The following is a 23088-nucleotide window of genomic DNA, read 5'->3' on the forward strand; positions in this document are numbered from 1 at the left end:
CTAGATCTTGGAACATATGGTTTGATACTGCGATCAAGTCGTATGGCTTTGACCAGAACGTTGATGAACCTTGTGTCTACAAGAAGATCATCAACGCAGTAGTCTTCTTAGTGTTCTATGTAGACGATATACTACTCATTGGGAATGATGTAGGTCTACTGACTGCAGTTAAGAACTGGCGAATGACCCAATTCCAAATGAAAGATTTAGGAGAGGCTCAGTTTGTTCTGGGTGCTGGGGTTTGTGCCCTAAAGTCTCGTGTCCTGTAGTTTGTAAACAACTTTGTACGAACATTTGTGATGTATAACATATATGATACTTACTTCACTTCATGACTTTGCATATTTAAATGGTTTTTATTTTACCACAAACCAATAAACTTAGTATCCCTGGTTGTCTTTATGTAACTTAAGCATGTATGTAGTGACATACAAGTGGATCATGTCTTATGTGACAACCAAAAATAGTCTGTAGTATATGGATATAGAAGGGAAACCTTATCCTGGTAACATTACGGATGCGACCTACTTTGTGGAATTGTTATAAATGTTGTGACTTGTCACAGATGGTCTGATCCTGATCATTCGTGTAATGGATATACAAGCGGGGGCATCCTATACAACGAGTTTGTATAAGACCTGACCTCGAAGTGTTAATGTCTTGTCATATAACTCCGTTCATGTCTGAGACTTCACTTCACTGACCTTAATCCTAAGTGAGTTGGGAACTTCTGCCATTGAGGGTGGTCCTTTGATTTGCATGGGTGCGAGTGGCCAGAGCGTCGACTTAAACCTATCATTTTGGGGATTCATTTGATTTGGGAGCTAGGAACTCAGCTTCACAAGATGGAGTTCACTCCTTCTCCAAAGTAGGGGTAAGTAGATAGATTGCTTTTTTAAGGGCTGATCCTAGGGCTTGGACGATGTGGCGCCACGCACCTTCTCATGGCTCGAGAAGTGTTCACACATAGTAAGACTATGTTGTATTGTTTATTAGAGGGATTAGTGGTACTTAAGGAGGAAGATGTAATTACAGGGGCAAAATGGTAAATTGGCCTACTGTAATTACGAACATCTGTGAAGGGTCATCGTACTGATGATTGGTTACATCCAATGGACATAGAAATATATCTATGGCAAGAAGAGTTCAACTGTCGGTCTTTAGTGGAATGTCTAGCAGTTAACGGATGGTGGATATCATGACTAAAGACTTTAGTCAGCTATTCACGTACTGTTGAAGCTTCGAGCCATAGGTCCATAAGGTCCCCTTGGTAGCTTGGATACAAGTTGAGAGTCAGTTTTTGGGTTAGTTTGAAATCATTTTTTGGGTCAGTTTGAAATGTTCAAATTGACAAGAGAGAGTTCGATTATATATGATATAATTGAATGAGTTAATTAAATATGATATAATTAACTTTATGTATGAGATACATTAATTTGGAGGAAATTTGATATAAATATGATTTATATCTAGTGGAGGAAAATATTATAATTAATATATGATATTAATTTATATGTTATGAATATGATGATATCACATTCATTGGATGGTTATAAAGGAAATAGGATGGCGTCTCTTCTGTTCTAATAACGGATGAGTGTACTAAAAGATCATTTTGAGATGCATAAATAGCTGATGGTGTGTTAAGCATGAAAAGCGTGGACATTGTGTTAAAGAGTGTGTCATCGCTTAGAAAATAAGTGCCTATACGATGGTGCCTGCATGATCGCTGACATATATGATATTGCTAAGTGATCGCTTACCGATTACACCTTCGCGCACTATTAATTAAAAAATCATTTACCTTTTTCCTAAGAGATCGTTTAGCTCCCGATATTTACTAAACGATTGTATAGACGATCACTTAGTTTTTCCTATACAATCGACGATCGCTCATCTTTTTCCTACACGATCGTTTAGACAATCATTTATTTTTTCCTATATGATCGTATATTTCACCTAAACGATCAAGCATCTTGTCTATGCGATAAACGACCTTATCTCCCACTTGCTTGATCATTGTGTACGATCTCTCTTCCCCCTTCCCTCTACCAAATCTGAACAAAGCCCACACTTTGAATTCTTACTCCAAGAATACTGAGGGCTTTGAGTGGTGGTGTCATCTCCGTTTCCTTCTGTTCGAGTGGTGATTGTTCGAGGTAAATGGTTAAGTTTTAGACTCGCTGTGAAGAAGAAATCTTCAATTGGTATGATATCTTGATCTCTTTAGCATTATGAATGTATATTAGTATGTTTGAATGCATATGTGGCAATTCTGTCACAATGAATTGGAAAGATCCGCTTCCGCTCGTAGGTATTCTTGAATAAGAGTTCCTTCACTAGGTATATAGATCCTTCGGATCGTAAGAACAAAGTGTTAACACTATCTCAGGCATCAAACATTGACAAGATGTTGCTCAAGTACTCGATGTAGGACTTCAAGAAGGGCCTATTGCCGTTTAGACATGGAGTCACTTTGTCTAAGGACATGTGTCCTAAGATGCCTCAAGAGGTTAAGGAGATGAGACGGGTCCCATATGCGTCTGCCGTTGGCAGTTTGATGTACGCGATGCTCTGTACTCGTCTAGACATCGGCTTTGTTGTGGGTATAGTTAGTAGGTATCAATCTAACCCAGGGTAAGGTCACTGGACTGCAGTGAAGAACATCCTCAAGTATCTTCGAAGAACAAGGGACTACATGCTCGTGTATGGATCTAGGGATTTAATCCTTACTAAATACACGGATTTTGACTTTCAGATTGATAGAGACTCTCGCAAGTCCACTTCAGGGTCAGTATTTACTCTTAACGGAGGAACTGTAGTGTGGCGAAGCACTAAGCAGTGGTGCATCATTGACTTCACTATGGAGGTGGAGTACGTAGCGGCTTGCGAAGCTGTTAAGGAAGCAGTCTAGTTCAGGAAGTTCTTGACAGAATTGGAAGTTGTTCCAGATATATCTAGGCTCATTACCCTCTATTGTGATAATAGTGGGGTAGTGGCGAACTCCAATGAGCCTAGGAGCCACAGGCACAATAAACACATGGAGCGGAAGTATCATCTAATCCACGAGATAATGCATCGAGGGGACGTGATCGTCAGGAAGATCGCTTCGAAGTACAATGTTGCTGACCTGTTTACGAAGGCTCTCACAGCTACAGGGTTTAAGGGTCACCTTCAGAGTATGGATCTACAGGATCGCCCGCAACTGGACTAGGGCAAGTGGGAGATTTTCTTGTACTGGTCTTTTATGTCCTAGTTTATTGTTTTATACTAGTTTTATGTACACCCCACTTCGCTTTAGGACAAGTGGGAGATTGTTGGGGTTGATGTCCTAAAGTCTCATGTCCTGTAATTTGTAAACAGTTTGTATGAACGCTTGGATGTATAATATATGATATTTTACTTCACTTCTTCATTTTGCTCAGTTGTTTATTTTATTTGTTTTACCACAAACCAATAAACATAAAATTCCTGGTTATCAGTATGTAACTTAAGCGTGTATGTGATGACATACAAATGGATCATGTCTTAAGCGATAACCAAAATGGTTTGTAATATATGGATATAGGAGGGAAACCTTATCCTGATAATGCTACGGATGCGACCCACTTTGTGGAATGGTCATAAGTGTTATAACTTGTCACAGATGGTCTGATCCTGATTATTCATGTAGGGGACATGCGAATAGGGGCGTCCTATTCAAAGAGTCTATATAAGACCTGACCACGAAGTGTTAACGTCTCGTTATATAACACCGTTCATGACAAAGACGTCATTTCACTAGGATGACCATAGGAACATGACCCCAATCCTGAGTGAGTTGGGAACCAAGCCACATCCATCCGCAATTTGGAAATTAAAATAGGACAAATTGCGGGAGAGCTGAAGAACAGACCTCAAGGGACATTACCTAGCTCAACTGAGCTTCCACACGATCCAGGGAATACAGGGAAAGAACACTGCCAAGCAGTCACCCTGAGAAGTGGAAAGGTGATGATAGAAGTCAGGAAGGATCCTAGCAAGATCGATTCAAAGGAGCAACCTGCAATTGAATCGAAGAAACCGTTGTTGCAAACTGAGTCAAAGGAGCCTGAGACTATGGAACCTGAAGATTCGATCACTTCTAAGCCTCCAGACCATGGAACAATGAAAGTATAGCTACCTTCATTCCCTCAAAGACTGAAAAAGAAGCAAAACGATGAAGGTCAGTATCATCGCTTCCTGGAAATATTTAAACAACTACACATCAATATTCCATTTATAGAAGCGATAGAGCAGATGCCGATGTATGCCAAGTTTTTTAAGGATATTGTTTCGAAAAAGAGAAGCACAGGAAAATTCGCCTTGGTGGCATTAACACAAGAATCAAATACCATAATCCCACCAAAGATGCGTAACCCAGACAACTTTACAATACCCGACTCAATAGGAGGGATGTACATTGGTTAAGCATTGTGCGATCTTGGGGCAAGCATAAACTTAATGCCCCTTTCAATCTTCAAACAATTGAATGTAGGTTAGCTGACACCCATAAAGGTGACTCTCCAACTTATAGATAAGTCCCTGGTACACCCTGAAGGAAAATTAAAGGATGTTTTGGTAACAATCGACAAATTCATTCTACCTGCAGACTTCACCATTCTAGATTATGAAGCAGATAAAGACGTGCCAATCATATTGAGACAGTTTCTTATCCACTGGCCGTGCTCAAATAGATGTGCACAAGGGAAAAATCACAATGAGCATCAATGGAAAGAAGCTTGGGTTTAATATTATCAAGGCAATGAAGTTCCCAAAAGATGAAGGCTTATTAAATTCCAACGATGAACACACTTGCGTTGAAGATTGGGAGGCCGAGGAAGAAAATGAAGAAAGAGATGATGCGACAACATGCTTAGAAACTTGCCATGCAATAACAGAGACTACGAACAATGAAGAAAAGTTGAGTTTGGATGAAGAAAGAAAAATACAAAAACCCTCCTTAGAACAACCACCTACACTAGAGCTGAAAACTTTACCAAATCACTTAAAGTACATTTTCCTTGGCCAGAATGAAACCTTGCCAGTAATCATATCCTCTCGTTACCCAAAGAAAAAGAAACTGCGCTGCTCAGTATTCTAAAAAAAGTATATCAAAGCAATCGGATGGATGCTCGCAGACATCAGAGGTATTAGCCCGGCGTACTGTATGCATAGAATTTGGCTTGAAGAAAACAAGAAAGGCTCGATAGAACATTAACGCAGGCTGAACCCTGTGATGAAAGAAGTTGTTAAAAAATAAATTATCAAGTGGTTAGATACTGGCACTATATACCATATCACCAATAGTACGTGGGTTAGCCCCATACAATGCATTCCCAAGAAGGGTGGGATGACAGTAGTCTCTAACGCAAACAACGAGTTGATCTCTATGAGAACTGTCATGGGTTGGCAAATCTGTATGGACTACAGGAAACTCAACGCGGCGACAAAGAAAGATCATTTTCCTTTACCTTTCATTGATCAAATGCTCGACCGATTAGCAGGGAATGACTATTTCTGTTTCCTTGATGGGTATGCAGGCTATAACCAGATTATGATCATACCAGAGGATCAAGAAAATACCACATTCACCTGTCCATATGGAACGTTTGCCTTTCGACGCATGCCTTTCAGACTATGCAATGCGCCCAGCACACTTCAAAGGTGTATGATGGCAATCTTCTCAGAGTACCTTAAAGACTCAGTTGAAATCTTTATGGATGATTTCTCAGTTTATGGGCAAACATATGAAATCTGTCTGAAAAACTTGGAGAGAATATTGAAAAAATGTGAAGAGACTAATCTGGTGTTGAACTGGGAAAAGTGCCATTTCATGGTTAAAGAAGGAATTGTGCTTGGGCACAAGGTTTCAAAGAATGGGCTAGAGGTGGATAAAGCAAAGATTGAAGCCATAGAAAAACTTCCACCTCCAGCAAATGTGAAAGCTTTAAGGAGTTTCTCAAGACACACGGGGTTCTATAGAAGATTTGTGAAGGACTTCTCCAAAATAGCTCGACCGATGAATGCGTTGTTAGAAGCTGACATACCTTTTGACTTTGATCCACACTGCCTCAATGCATTCAAAGCACTAAAAGACGCATTGACTATAGCGCCAATTCTGATCTCACCCGATTGGAAAAAGCCATTTGAGCTGATGTGCGATGCCAGCGGATATGCGATGGGGGCAGTCTTAGCACAAAAAGTAAAGACAATGTTGCACCTCATCGCATATGCGAGCAAAACATTAAACTCCACATGGGCGAACTACACCACCACCGAGAAGGAGCTTCTAGCGGTAATCTTTGCGATCGAAAAATTCAGACCTTACTTGTTAGGATCAAAAGTTGTAGTCCACACCGACCACTCGACAATAAGATATTTAATGACCAAAAAAGATGTGAAGTCGAGAATAATTCGATGGGTTCTCCTACTCCAAGAATTTAATTTGGAGATAATTGACTGCAAGGGAACAAAGAACCAGGTCGTTGACCATTTATCGAGGTTAGAGAACCCGGAAGTGGATCGCATCTAGTCGGAGGTGAACGCATCATTCCTGGACGAGCAGTTGCTTAAAATTGAAGAACTACCCTAGTATGCAGATATTGTCAACTTCTTGGTCTACAAACAATTTCTGGAAAATTACACATCCCATCAAAAGAAGCGGCTCATTCATGAATGCAAATTCTACTACTGGGCCGAGCCAAATCTATACAAAAGGGGACCAGACCATATATTGAGACTCTATGTTCCAGAGACAGCTTTTCAGCGCATACTTTTTCAATGTCATGAATCACCATATGGAGGGCATTTCGGGGGACAGCGCACAACGGAAAAAGTTTTGCAAAACAGGTATTACTGGCCAACTTTGTTTAAGGATGCACGAGAATATTCTATGAAATGTGATAAGTGCCAACGCACTGGAAATATTTCAGAGAAAAATGTGATGCCAATGAACATCATATTGGAAGTGGAACTATTCGACGTCTGGGGTATAGATTTCATGGGACCATTTCCATCGTCAAATGGTCATAAATATATTCTGTTGGCTGTCGGCTATATTTTCAAGTAGATTGAAGCGGTTTCATGCATTGCAAACGATGTGGCAACAGTCTCCTAGTTCTTACAGAGAAATATCTTCACTCGTTTTGGCACTCCACATGCCATAATAAGTGATGAAGGGACCCACTTTGTGAATCGTATCATTAACAAACTACTGATCAAATACAACGTCCACCATAAGATCGCCACCGCATATCACCCCAAGACAAACGGACAAGCCGAGGTTTCCAATAGAGAAATCAAGTCGATTTTAGAGAAGGTGGTGAATCCATCGAGGAAAGAATAGGCCATGAATCTTGACAATGCCTTGTGGGCATATAGGATTGCGTATAAGACATCTATAGGCATGTCACCGTATGCGTTGGTGTTTGGAAAGGCTTGTCAACTGTCGCTGAAACTAGAGTATAAGGCAATGTGGGCAGAGTTAAGAAGCTTAACTTTGATTTTAAGGCTGTAGGGGAAGAAAGAAAACTTCAGTTACTCGAGCTGGATGAATGGAGACTACAGGCATATGAAAATACCAAAATTTACAAAGAACGCATGAAGCGATGACATGACAAGCGTCCATGTGAAAAGAATCTCCAGGCAGGTCAGAAGGTCTTACTGTTCAATTCTAGACTATAACTCTTTCTAGGAAAACTGAAATCGCGTTGGTTCGGGCCTTTCATAATTAAAGAATTATTCCCGCATGGAGCTGTAGAATTAACAAACGTAGATGGCACCAATGCATTTAAGGTAAATGGACAAAGAGTGAAGATGTATCATGGAGGAGATTTTCAACACGAGAAAACCTCCGTGGACTTGGGGAAGCCAGAATGAAGAAGAAATATTTAGTCCCTGCGTTGATAAGTGATACACATTCATCAGGAACGAAATTTATCCTTTTTTAGTATCCTTTTTTTGTTTTTCTATCATGAATCTATCTTGATTTTTGCATGGATACTACTCTTTATAATTGTCAACTCTTTCTTTCATACTTTTTATCCTTTTATTTATCACACTGGTCGTAGTAAACGATTGCGATGGAGCAATGCGATAACCCAAAACACACGACCGATGCGACCAGCCTGTCACAATCAGAGAATCAGCCCACCACAGGAAAGGATGCGATCAAAGTAATGCGGGCGAAAAAATTAAATTTGGGGGNCGACCAGCCTGTCACAATCAGAGAATCAGCCCACCACAGGAAAGGATGCGATCAAAGTAATGCGGGCGAAAAAATTAAATTTGGGGGTTGTATCCTTCCTTGCCTCATCTTATTTTAATTTTTGCACTTCTCGAATTTCAATTGAATATTGATGAATTCTACTATTGCATCCTCTTTCGTTTGACTCAATCCTGAATTTTTTATTACTTTATTTGGTTAGCATTCGCCGCTCGCCCATTATGACTTCAATGGTGAAATTTATGCCTTTTTTTTCTTACCACATGTACTAGAGTTAGATTAATTTCAGGATAATCAATTCATGAAACATTTCTAAAATTTAGCGGTCTACCAGCTTTCCTTCAAAATTATTTTTACAAAATTTCCTAAGACCATTGCATGAATCATTTCGTCTTTCAGCAATGAGGACATTGTTGTATGTTAAATTTGGGGGTGTTAGTAATGTTATTTTCAACCTTGTTATTTTTAATTTCGATTTAAATAAATAAAAATAATAAAGAGAAAAAAATTATATAACGTTGAGATGGATCCTGCTCGTAGTTGGATGTCCGCATGACACCCGTGGGGGCAAGCCAAAACGAAGGTGGGAATTGTGATCAATGCAGAAACCAAGTGATCGCAACTCTGCTGCCAAATAAAGAGATATGCATGAGTTTTGACTGAGAAAAATTGTCTTGCTCGTAGTTGGATGTCTGCATGACACCCGTGGGGGCAAGCCAAAACGAAGGCTGGGCACTCAGATCAACGCAAGATCACAAAATGAATATCTGAATCATGCAAGGGTCAAAATCACTTGAACACCCCAGTTTGATAAAGTTTGAAATAAATCATGCGATGTTCTGGAAACGAGTAAAGCTTTTTTAAAGGTTAAGCTCACGGTCCCTAAAGAATAGAAATATTTTAAGAAAAGATTAGGATAGAAATTAAGAAGGCATTGGTTAAGCAATTTGAATAAAGCACCTTGAGAAGTCTAGGTAGGGTAAAGGCAGTTGATATTTTAAAGAAAATATTTAGTTATGCTTGAAGACAAGCATTGTTTTAAATTTGGGGGTGTGATAACTGGTAGAAATACAAGTTATTACAGCTCAAATTAGTAAAATAATGAGAGAAAGCGATGGTAAAATAGGCAATATCATGTCTGAAAGTGCCAAACTAAAAGGAATTGCGATCGTGAGTGCTCATCGCATAAAAACAGTTAATTTGCCTATTTTGTGAAGGTACAATGCGATGGCGTATAAGAAATTGCGATCCAAGGGCACAATGCAACGCTGTGCTTGAAATTGCGATCGTAAGTCATGCGATCATGAGAAGTTTCTCAAAAAGTGATTGCATAAAGACCTCTCATCAAGGCGATAGCATAATAAATCATGATGGGACATAAAGCTGATAACGGTCGATTTCGAATTTAGTTGACAAGCCATTAAAAACCATACTGTTGTAAGTACACTGAACTTTCAGTGACCTTTAAACGGCACAAAAGAGTAGGAAATTAATGCCGCCCATCATTGCAATCATTGGCAAAAAGAGTTGCTTCACCTTGAAATCTATAAATACCCAATGCTACCAGAGAGAAAGGGTGGCTGGATACACACACACACATATATACATAGAGACGGAGAGAGAACAAGGAGGCAAGGTGAAGCTGAAAGAAATCGTTCCTGGATAGATCGAGAGACTATCGGAAAACAATACAAAGGAGAGAAGGCCAACCCTTGCGAGAGCAAGAATCCGTAACTAGAACAGAGTTGAAGTGATAAAGAGCAGTGTAAAAGGCCACGGGAAGCAAGACATTACTTACCTGACTTGTTATTTCTCAAATCCATTTATTATTTTGTAAATACTTTATTTGCAGAAAATGGAAACTTCATTTCGATTTATGTTCAATCTCTCCACACCATGCATGAGTAGCTAAATTTCTGAATGGGTTGAGAAGTACTTAGCTAGCATGACTTAAGCTATGCACTTTATGCGATCATCTTGTCTTATGTATGCATCATTCATCATTTGGACGTACTTGAGAGAGTAGTCTAAAGATAAAATCTAGGCTTGAGGGAGTCGGATTAGATAGAATGAGCAAGAGTAGAAGCTTAGAAATAAGTTCTATCTGTTGTTTCCCATACACATCGCATGCGTCCTAGAAATAGGAAATGTGGCATTTTGCATTGAGAAATGTAGTACTAATATTTGTGAATAGCATGATCGCATAACTTGTACACAAGCTTGAGAAACGTTAGCTAAATCCCTTCTCAACCCCTTCATCGCATACTTGTTATAATTCTACGCTTGCATCACTCCGCGTTCAACTCCATCGCATAGGAAAGTCTAAATTAAAACACCATCTATTTCTTTTTCACCACCGCAATAGAATCATAGAGTCTGTCGCATATCTATTTAGTAGTCCCTGTGTTTGACCCTGGACTTACCAGAAACCTAAGAAGACTTATACTTGGGCTTTGTTAGGAAAACTTGTATGATCATCGCACACACACATCATCGCATACACACCATCGCATGATAAATCAACGCATCAGTGGATCTCGTGGCTAAAGAGTTTAGTCAGCTATTCATGTACCATTGGAACTTCGAGCCACAGGTCCATAAGGTCCCTAGGTAGCTTGGATAAAGTCGAGAATCAGTTTTTGGGTCAGTTTGAAATGTTCAAATTGACAAAAAGAAGTTCGATTATATATGATATAATTGAACTGGTTAATTATATATTATATAATTGACTAAATGTATGAGATACATTATTTTGGAGGAAATTAGATATAAATACGATTTACATCAAGTAAAGGAGAAATTACTGTACTAGATATATGGTATCAAACTATAGGTTAAGAATATAATATGATTATATTCATTTATTAATTAATTGGTTGGTTATGTGATAATTGACCGAAAATTTCTCTTGAATCGTGCGTTAGTAGGAAGATTAATTTCGGTTATTGTAACTGAAGTATAAAATGAAAATTTTTCAAAGAGTTCGTAAAAATCACTCAAGGTGTGGAAACGTAACAATCGCTTAGCTGAGAGCTTATACGATAGTGCCTTATCGCCTAAGCGATTGCACACCAGCATATTAAACGATCGCACACATTCTCTAAACGATCGCTCAGTTTCTCTAAACGATCGCTTAACGCGTCGAGTTTTCTAAATGATTGCTTACTAATTACTAGACGATCGTTTAGTAAAACCCACATGATCGTGTACCTTTCTCTAAGTGACAAGCACTTGCTATACGATAGCTCTCTCCCACTTACTTGTCGTTCTACACGATCGTACCTTTCTTCCTTCCTCTACCAATTCCATCAAAGTCCACTCTTTGGATTCTCACTTCGAGAATACCAAGGGCTCTAAGTGGTGGTGTCGTCCCCGGTTGCTGCTTGTTCGTGTGCTGTCATTCGTGTAGACGATCGTGATGCTGGTAGCCGACTGTTTGCTGGGCGATAAAGACTGTAGAGGGTTTGCTTCCATTGGATTGAGTTCGAAGTGAAGACAGTCTTCAATTGGTACGTTTACTCAATCTGTTGTTTTTATTTGTCAAAGCATGCCTATAATTAGTGTTGAAATGCATACCTGTTTGTTAGAATGTGTGTATGGTAATTCAGTCACAATAAAATAGGAAAGATCTGAACGTACTCATGGATGCTCTTGTGTAAGAGTTTCTTCAATTGGTATCAGAGCCAGGTTATGATATTCCAATTTCATTGATGCAACGAATTGCATATACATTCACGGTGGGTGGATATCTGCTCTCTGTTTAAATGTTAAATTGTTTGTGGATGTGTAGATTAATGGAGTTTTCTGGGATGTATCCTCGGTTTGATTTAATTCTTTTGCATTTTTGGTTAATTGTAAAGGCCCCTGCGTGTTGAGCATAATTAATTGTAATCAAGTTTGTAATTCAAAGTCAGTTTGAGTCTTGAGTCATTTGTGAAAAAGTTCGGAGCAATGGTTGTTGTTTTCGAGGAAGAACACGATCAAGGGTTGATCAGGTCGTGTAGGCAACGAAGTAAGCGATCACTGAGTATCGGATGCTCGGGTATCATTTAACGTGCGCGCACATTAGACGATCGTTTAGCTCAACAAGCTTCATTACTTAGTAACTGACTATACGATCGCAGAGTAACACACACGGTAAATCATTTACCTTTCACCATGTTAAGTGATCGCTTAGACGATCAGGCCTCACAGCCTCGTTGTCGTCTAAGCGATCGTTTAGCTTTTACGCTATTGTCTAGTGTGCACTAAGTGATCGTTTTCCTGTAGCGTTTACTAAACGATGGAGTTCTCCTAGCGGTTCAAGACCCGGTTCACCTGTGAACCGGTTTGCTCGATGGAAAATGTAATAGATAGAGTTATCTCATTCCGATTTTTTGTAAAGGTTCATCCCGATCCATTAATCCTTGGTTTTTTACATGAGATGTATGGTTATTTATATGTCATATGGTATGCACATATAGTAAATCCCACCTTAGGTTATGCATTGGTCATGCACAATCTCTTTATTGTAAATGTTATAATTTAGAGAAGCATGATTTAATTATGTAAGAGCATGATCATGCAACATATAATATAAGAGTTATATTTATGCATGCATAAAAAGCATTGACATGCATCATCTTTATATTATAATTGTTATAGTATAAGGGTGTATGGAAAGCATGTTTGCTTGGTTATTACGTGTATATAAAAGTTATGTATAGTAATGATCGGACATTGCATGAAGCATGACACATAGGTTACTTTATAAACGTTATAAACACCTAGTTGTGTGCAATGTAATTTTAGTTGTTTCTTTTTAAAGGTTAAAGAGAAATTAGAACTAAAAGCAGTAAGAAAGATATGCATGCTCACTTAGGTTTAATTCATGGTTTTAAAATGTTTAAAACTTGGATAACATAGACCTAAGATCACGGTTCTAATATGATTAGCAACCATTAGACTTTAATCTTTTAATCAGTTTAATAGGATTAAATTGACTAATAAAAGGTTAAAGTGTAGCAAATCTATCTATAAAGGACCTTTTTTGTCACACCCCCTCCCAGACTACCCTCTTAATCTGGAAGAGGATATGACAGTGGTAGTTACTAGCCTTACTGCCAGCACTCACCACCTTAGCCTTCTAACCTAAATACCAACCTGTTAAACATTAATAATGTACGCACACAACATGCCTCCTTAAGGTTCTACATAAGATTATATAAACACATGCAAACAGCCATGACGTAACGTCTACGGGAAAAATATTTACAGTTGGGCCCAAACATCACTAACAAAGCCCTAGTCCCTCTCAAAATATGTGTACATAAACAGACCATCAACCTAAGTTCTTTTTAACAAGCCGGGCCTTTCAGTGGCAAGCAGCAGCAAGATCAACCTTGAGGAATCTGACCGCTACCTGGAAAAGAAAAACATAGAAAATCTGTGAGCTAGTAGCCCAGTGAGTGACTATAGAATCACATTACACCATGCATTATATTACTATAAACAAGTAAATATACCGATGAGCATCTCAAGCAACTTCCTCTAAACATAAACATTGATAACCATTCTTAGACATTATTAAACATCATTATTCCTTAGTTGAGAACGAGCCTACATCGCTCTAGCTCCCAACGTCTGTTACCGTCCAAGAGACGCATACTTCGGCCTCCCTTTGGTGGTATATGGCTTAGGAGACCCATACTTCAGCCTCTCATTCGGAACTATCTACGTGCATGTGGAGTTTTCTAAGTACCGTCAATACCTTAGGTACTATTACCCAGATACCTTCTCCGTGTCCTTCAGTACCGGGTTATTTCCTAGCATGAAATTAAGTTTCATTGCATGCCATTTACACAAGGACTCATTCTATCATAGCCTTCCTCCATATCGCATGCTTCAACATTAGAAACTTAACTTTTGTAATGAATTACAACATACCTTGGCCTGTGTTAAAACATATACAAGCCGGAGAAGATATGCTATGCTATTCATTAACCATTTGTTGCTTGAGGTAGTATAAATTCATCATCAACATCACCGTAACTTACATGGTCTTATATGCATAAGTATTGAAAGCATTAAGTTTATTTAGTCACTCACAGCTCGTTGGGGCTCTTAACAGTTTATACGCCTCTCCTAGCTCTTCTTGGCCTGAAAGGACATAATTCCTGGTTAAATTCCTTAGAATTCTCAGCAAAATACCTCAGATAGTTCGTTTACTAATGAAACTTTCACCAAAAAAATCAGCATTATTAGCGAGATAACCATTATGAGCGAGTTCATCCTCATAAGCGAGATCAAGCATTTCATTAGCAAGACTTCAACCTAGCAAGACTTACCACCTCTAGCTAGATTTGCTTCCTTACCAACGAGATTCAGCCCAAAGTTCCAGCAAGATTTCTTTCTTGAGCGAGATTTAGCACAAAAATCAGCGAGATTATTATCCTGAGCGAGATCCTCATCCTCCTTATCTCGCTCTAGCTCTCTATGGTGAGCTGTTTGCTTGATCTTCCCAAGAAGCTGCCTGCTTACACACAAATTTTCTGTTTCAATTTCAAAAATTCATAACTCAAAATCCATAACTCTTTTCAAGAAATTCCTTCCACAAACTTGTTTAGAATTGAGTTAACTTTCTTACCTAATATCAGCCGAAAATTCTTTGTATTTTGGCCTGAAGATTTCAATCTTCACCTCAGGCCCTGATTAAACCGAGAATCTGCCCCTTCTACAAATTCTTCACTTTTTGTTCTTCTTCTCTTGAAATCTTTCTCCGGCAAGATAACCTCGAAAACTAGATCCTGCCAGCTTTTAAATGGCACCGATTTCACTTAATTTGCTCATGCCATTTGCCGAAACCAAGCTTCTGAAGTTCCACTTCCTTTTAATCTTCCTACCGCCTCCCAAGTTCAAAGATTAAACTTCCACATCACCCCGCACTTAGTGCTTCCAGCCAAAACCAATTAGTGAGCTCCCTCATTTAATGTGTTTTTCCTTCCCTTCCTCCATACCTTCTGTGAATAAACATGAATTTCCACTTATCAAATATTTAATATAATATTCCTTTGGCTAAACTTGCTTATCTAGGAAACTTAAAGTTTGGGGTTTATATTTTATCTAAGGCAGGTTCTGTCTAAGCTGGGGTATTTAAGTTGATGGAAACGTAACACCCCTACCTGGGAACTTACCTGAAAGGGTGAATTATATAGATTTGATGCATGCATGCAAGTTAAGGACAGTCCATTATAGTGTTTAAATGTGACTACTTGAACTTGTTCATAATTCATAGACAAAAGTTGTTTATGAGCGGTTTTAAAAAGATGACTTAGACTAAAATTAATAGTCGGATTATCTAGGTTAATGAACCCCTAGGTAGAACATTCAGTGGGAAGTACTTGAGGCTTATGATGCTTCACTTAAACCTTTCATGTTTTTCCTATATAGTCCACACTGTGAGATCTATCCTCGGCCTCGTGGCACCTTTGGCGTGTCCCCCTAAAGGATAATGTTTAGGTAGGTCAATATCAAGGTGGATGGAGAAAGTGTTCATAGTAAGTGGGAGCGGGAAGTGCGACAACATATTTGAATAAAGTTTCTACGCATCGCCTCGAGGCACCCTGGGAGTGTCCCCCTATAGGATGGAAGTTTTGTGCGTTTCTTTATTTAATCTCCTGTAAGAGGATCAGGTTACTTAGTCTCTTTTCCTAAAACTACTAAAATGTAGTTGTGGCTGATGGATGGTGGGAATGGGTCCATGAAGTCTATTTTTCATACATCAAATAACTCAATTTCTAAGATAACACTTAATGGCATCTCATTTCTTCCAGAAATATTTATGATGTGTTGGCAATTGTCGCGTCTCATTACATATTCCCTGGCATCTTTCAAAAGCATTGGCCAATAATACCCACTTTGAAGTACCTTGGTTGATGTACATTGACCCCCAAGATGCCCACCGAATAGTGACTCATGATATTGATATAAGATGTCTTGATATGAAGTCTCGGGTACACATTGTCTGAAAATATGGTTAGTGCCATGCTGGTAAAGGTAAGGCTCATCCAAATAATAGAATTTGCATTCGTATACCAGCTTCTTCTTTTATTGCAATGTGTATTCTTCTGGGAATTGCTTCATACTAGATAAATGATAATATTAGCGTATTAAGGCAAAATTTCATCAATCTTCAATATCGCCTCATCAGGGGAACAGACGTTGGCCTCTGGTTGTAATCGATCGCGTTCAGTGTTCTCAAGTCGCGATAGATGATCTGCTACCTTGTTCTCTGATCCCTTTTGATCAAAAATTTCTGTATCGAATTTTTGCAACAGTAGCACTATCTAATCAACTGTGGCTTCACATCCTTTTTAGTCATTAGATACTTGATCACCGAGTGATCTGTATGGATAATAACTTTTGATCCCAACAAATAAGGTCTGAACTTCTCAACTGCAAACACTACTGCAAGTAACTCTTTCTCAGTTGTTGTATAGTTCATCTATGCACTATCAAGAGTTTTGTTTGCATATACGATCGGCTGAAGAATTATGTCTTTGCGCTATGTTAGGGCTATCCCCTTCGCATAGTCACTTGCTTTAGTATCTCAAATGCTCTCAAACAATCATGATCGAATTCAAAAGGCCTATTGACTTCCAACATGTTCAAACACTGCAACAAATATCGCATACAATAGCATTAAAAATTGTTATCATAGACTTTCCATAGCGTTTTCAAAATGCTGTCGTAATCCATGTTATTGAAAGTCCTTGACTTTTCATAGCATTTTTGTAATGCTATACAAAATGCTATAAAAAGTCAATTATTTATAGTGTAATTTTAATGTTATGGAAGCTTTTCATAGCATTAGTAAAAAACGCTACAGAAGGCCTTTTATAGCTTTTTATAACAGTAAAATAACGCGATAAAAGACTTTCAATAGCATTCTTAATAGTGGTAAAAAAAAAGCTATGAAAGACTTCTAATAGCGTTTTTAGACAAGTTGTCGTAACCAATGTTATTGAAAGTCCCGACTTTCCATAGCATTTTTTCAATGCTATAAAAAAAGCTATAAAAGTTTCATTTTCAATTGCATAATTTTAATGTTATGAAAATATTTTTATAGCATTACAAGAATGTTATGATTCACTTTTAATAGAATTTTTTAGTATTAAAGAAATACTATGATTGACTTTTAATAGTAATAAAAAAAATGCTATAGAAACATATATCACTTTTAACCTCGTCATGATAACCAATTTTAATGTGATTGTATATCGTTTATATAATATTTTAGATGAGTAATAAATTGTTATTAATGTAATTGTAAAATCAACTTCAATTATATAAACATTTAATGTAACCGAGTGGATTTACATGGAAATAAAATTTCAAAATTCTAAACATATACATTGCTAGTAATTTGCTACTTCAATTACAAGAGTACTCCAATAGACATAAATAAGCACATTTTCTTATGGGGTCATAATGGTTTTCAAATTACATTTTGGGAAATAAAGTAGCAAAGTGACCTGGGCTTTCTAGTTTCCTGAAGATACATATATATCCAAGTTTTCACTTTTTTACATGGATTGCATCCTCTAGTCTTCACATTTAACTTCAAATCAATCTCTTGTTGCAAATATATAAATATTTATGGCCATCAAATTCACCTCAAACTCATTTATCAAATGTTATTGTTAACACAAGAAACTAATAATCAAGGCAAATTGATACAATGATAAATTGATACAATGATAAGTAATTAAGGAAATCATATATTTTGTCTTTTTAATGGCCTAAATACCCTTTCAATTGTGGATATCCACCATCAACAAGATAATATTTACCTGCAAAATGAAAGGTAGAAGTTTAACGTAATATTAAAATTTTCTAAGCAAACCTAAGTTAAGAACAGAATTTAATATTCTTTTTCCCTCAAAGTCACTTTGTTGGAGCAACTCAAAATCTTTATTTTGGATGACCAAAGTGGAACTTGCTACCCACCAACACTTCAATTCCACAAGTTTCCCTTCAAGATTAAAAGCAAGAAACCACCAAAACACTTCCAAATCCATAAATCCTTTTTCAATCCTTACCTTTTAGCCAATTTAGAATGATGTCCCCTACAAAACTATATAATAAGTAATCATAGTAATATTGGGGAAACTAACTCAAACAGTGAAGACACAAAACTAACAACTGACCGTAATAATTGAATCAAGCTCGATCAACAAAATAGCTGATGAATTATTTCACGTGGCTGCTAGACTAAAAGACACCAATTGTAGAAAAGAAGGTCAAATATGAGTAGAAGCACACGTACATTGAGAAACAAAAAATCTTCTTTTGTTGTTTGTACTTTAATTTCTGGAGGTTAGTTTCTGAAACCATATATAGAGCATTCCATAAGTATATTTCAAGCCGCATACAAACCACATAAGTACATTCCTCATTCAAGCATTTCAACAAACACATAAAGTGGACCAATGGAACCACACATTAAGAACAAAACCCCATATCAAGATCAACCATTTCACTATAGACAAACACGCAACAACTTCACATAGACATTTTATCAAACAGATTCTAGGCAATAATTACAAATGGGTTCAGTAATTAAAGCATATAAAATTAACATAAACAGAGTAATCAATCACCCTATAATAAACATTGCACAAATTAGGAAAAAACAAAAGTATTTAAAGAACAAAAAAAAAATGTTCTCATTTACACATAAATCAAGATTCCAAACAAAATTCAATCCAATTCTTTCATAAATAACCAGATCATTTCAACAAATCACTAAATAGACCATAAAAAAAAACAAAAACTCCAAGACTAATCCAACAATATTATACAAATAAATACCTGCAAAGGTTAGAGGAGCAATCATGGAAAGAATAGAGGCGACTGAAGTTGCTAGAATGGTATTGAAAACCATAATTGACTTGCCCTGTTAGTCACAAATAGAAAATCAGATCTTCACATTCTAGTTAGAAAATAATTTACGTTCATAAATTTTCTCACAAGCGTTCTAAAGTTAATATCATAATAAAGAAAGAAGATGAAGAAGACATGGCTTTGTATTAAAAATAATGAAGACAATGAAGAGAGGTGGATAAAGCATCACTGTACGCATGATTTGACTCTAATAACACATTAGCTAATATAGCAAATTGATCACAGTCAAGTCTCATTGAACCAAAAAGGACGACCAAGAGGTAGGGTCAGAAGCTTTTCATCCAACGTCCTTCTTAGACATTTAAAAATTTCTAAGAGACTTATTTTCGAATCAATTATAAAGATATACCTATTAAATAGGTAAAAGTTTACTATATTACCGAGCATTAAAAACAATAACCTAGTTTGACAACTAATGACTTTATAAAATTTCAAAAGTTATGCAAAGAAGGGAGAGGAACTCGTTCACGAATCTGCAAATTGCCACAATGGCTCTTAATCAGTTCGATTCATAAATTAAGACAACTGCATACGCTTCATCAAAGTATCATAAACATGTATAAAGTAATAATAATAATGTAATGAATGGAAATGCCCATGATAATTATGCCCAACACTCTGTCTTTTTTTGTACCACCTTACATTCATAGCATCTTTATTTTGAGAATTTGACTTGCTTTAATGTCTTTTAAAAAAAATAATCAAGAGATATATACACTCGGGTTTACGTACTAATGGAGATCTTTATACTGGAGCTCTTTTTCTATTATTTCTTTCTGCCATATCTTTAATAGCGGGTTGGTTACACCTACAATCGAAATGGAAACCGAGCGTTTCGTGGTTTAAAAATGCCGAATCTCGTCTCATGTCAAGACTATTCGGAGTCAGTTCCTTGGCTTGGACAGAAAAAGCTTTTTTCTGGAGATGGACAGAAAAAAGTAAGTAAGCGGGGTTACTTCTTTCTTCCTTCATGCTGTCCCCATTAGTTGATATGCGGGATTGGAGGTTGTCTACCAGTCTTACTCAGTTGTATTCGTTTTGTCCTAATCAAAAGGATCGACTTCTCTGGGGTGTGACAACTCCTTCTCATGAATAAACTATCCGCTTAAAATAGTCGAGCGTGATAGGCTTGCAAAGCATAGGCTACGCAGCCTTGTTCACGGGAAAAGCATAAGATCCTTGATCGTCTCATTCTATAATGGTGTGGTAACAAGAGAAAAGAGATTGCTTTCAGCTTGCCTATTTCTATTTTACCTTGTTTTTTTTTTAATTGTTGGATTTTGGACCGATTGTTAGATTGAAAGTCTTAGGCAAAAAAGCATTCGGGCAACTTCCATAATGAGCGGTGAAAAATGAGCTTAGTTACACTTAGTTCATGTTGGTCCCGACCTAGCTAGGGTTCAATCCGTCCCCTTCCAGACAGGCTCTTCACTCTCCCCAGACGTAAGTGGAACCGATCTACACAGCAAGACTACTAGTTTTCATATCCAGAGGAAGGGACATATCCAAAGCTTTTTATCCGTAAACAAATGAACTTGAAGAATATAAATGAAACAATAAATCACAAAACAGAGAACTCCAAAGAAAAAATTTAAACATAACTCAAAATCTATATAGTCCACTAAAAAAAAATTAACAAAAAAAAGGGTAGGCATAGAATAGAGTTGCAAAAAGAAGTTACCTCATGTTCCTATAGACGTATATTGCTCAACCTACAACCTTGATTATTATGCAACGCTTCTTTTGTATCTTTTCCTTCTATTTTTCCTTCTGCTTCTCATTCACCAATGAATCAAGAAAAAAATGAAAAATATATATATGGAAAGAGGGAAGAATGGCTAGGTACTTAATTAAATGACATTAATGTTTTAAAATGTTTCATAAAAAACTTTTCTTCTTTTCTTTAGAAATATACAAAGTGAGAGAATAAATGAAAGAAAAGGAGAGGAAAGAAACAACTAACTTGCTCTGTTTTGAATTTTAGAATTTGCTGTCAGAGAGAAAAATAGGGCTTCTTCTAGACACCACAATTGGATGTCTCCTCCAAACACTATAAGAGAAGTCCTTTCTTCATACTCCCATCTTTTTTTAACCAAAAAATTTCCTATCCCACAAGCTTGTCTCATCAATATCATGACCATCTTCCTCAACAGCACTCCTAAATCCAATTAGGGTCATCTGTAGCTAAAAACTCAAGCAAAACAGAGATACAAAAACCTCCTCCTCATTTAAATTCATTGTGTCCATCGCGAAGTTAGGGCTTGCAAATTCCCTATTGGAACCTATTGCACATCATAACCTACTCTGTCCTAAGACCTCCCAAATTTCTACATATATAATAATTTGCAAAAAGATATTAAGAAACACAATCATGAGTTGCGATCAATAAAATGAAATTTCAAAGGGTTGCGGGAGGGGGAAAACCAGAACAAGAAAGAAACCAAAAAATCTAAAACCCAAAAGAAGGTATGTTAGTTTAGATTGGTGAAAAAATTATCCAAATATTTAGCCATCAAACCATACTCAAATTGGAAGAGCAAACGAAAGTCGAGTAGAAATGGAAAGAGAAAAAAATTACGACACCCAACCAGCAAAACGACATAATAAAAGCAACCCTTGTTTGGTTACCGGTAAAAAAAACAAAAGAAAAGAAGAAAGAAAGAACAAAAATGAATAATTCTCAGAAATTGAAAGATCATCCCAGCACAAAAATACTCAAATGTCAATAAATTTTCCCTAACCTATTATATTTCCATTTCTCCAAAAGACAATAATGAATTTGAATATCATTAATCTTCACCAGAAAATGATAGATGAGCAACAAAAAACAATGAAATGGTCACACTAACTAGCTAGTTTGTAGAAAAAAAAAAAGTTATAGGTATATTAAGGCAATAGTGTACGACTAACCTTCAATCCAATCTTGGGGGAATCAAAGAGAAAGAGAATGTAATACTATTGATTGAGAAATTAAAAGAAAGAGAATGTTGCCTCACTCAAAGTCATTGGCATTACAACCTACCAATCAAAGATATTAAAGAAATTTCTCCTAAACAATCATCTCCTAAAAACTATATTTTCAAGTGTTCCATGATCAAACAAAAGAACGTTGCAAATTTAAAAACTAGAAGTAAGCAAAGTGATCTCAGATAGACAGAATAAAGAAACCAATAGTGCAAAACTTACATACATTTAATAGCGCAAAATTAACTATCACATTTAGACACTTCTTTCAAATATAACTCCTTATATTAACACGAACCAAAAGGGAAGGGTCAAAGTATAGCAAAGGTCAAACCTTATTTGCCTTCAATCTCTCCCCAAAGGTCAAAAGTCTGAACAAAGGACAATTAGGAAAATGAATGACGCAAATTAAAAAGGAAGAGTTCTAGAAAAAGAAAAGAGAAAATAATGACCATCTTCCGGACTTTTAATATTAATATTGTTGTTTTCAAAACTTATTAGAGAAATATTGTTGTTTTGAAACTTATGAGAAATATTGGTATTTTGGGAGTTCGAGGCTAGAGGTCGAACATTGAGAACTTGACTAATGTGGAGATCGAACGTTGAGAACTCGACGAACAAAGAAAAACTTGGAAATAATACATAGGCCGAAACTTCAACCCTCGACAAGGGAAATCTCGTGAATCTCGCTTAGGTTGTCGAAGGTTGAAGTTTCGACACACATCCACCCTCAAGATTGCAGGTTTATTACTTTTCTTTTTCCCTCATAAAGGAAATAAAGTAATGAGATGGTATACTTCTAACAACCTATGCATTTTTTATCATTTCGAATTAGATGGAGGCTTTGGGATTGACGTGAGGGGGTGGGGATGGCTATATTTCTAGGAGCGAACTCTAGGCGAATATGAAGCGCATGGATACAAGTTATACCTTGG

At 37.1% G+C, this 23088-nt stretch overlaps 1 long non-coding RNA gene across 2 annotated transcripts; it reads right to left on the bottom strand.

The window, feature by feature from the left end:
• Positions 1-17729: 17729 nt before the first annotated feature.
• Positions 17730-22385, bottom strand: LOC120092820. Of its 2 annotated transcripts, XR_005486168.1 has the most exons (4): positions 20871-22385; positions 19097-19181; positions 18552-18609; positions 17730-18075 (listed from the first exon to the last, which is right to left on the bottom strand). It is a non-coding gene; the product is annotated as an uncharacterized LOC120092820 (long non-coding RNA). The 2 variants fall into 2 exon arrangements; XR_005486167.1 differs by having other exon boundaries at positions 17753-18609.
• Positions 22386-23088: the final 703 nt, after the last annotated feature.

This window comes from Benincasa hispida, chromosome 12 (genome assembly GCF_009727055.1).
Source record: "Benincasa hispida cultivar B227 chromosome 12, ASM972705v1, whole genome shotgun sequence".
NCBI lineage: Eukaryota > Viridiplantae > Streptophyta > Magnoliopsida > Cucurbitales > Cucurbitaceae > Benincasa > Benincasa hispida.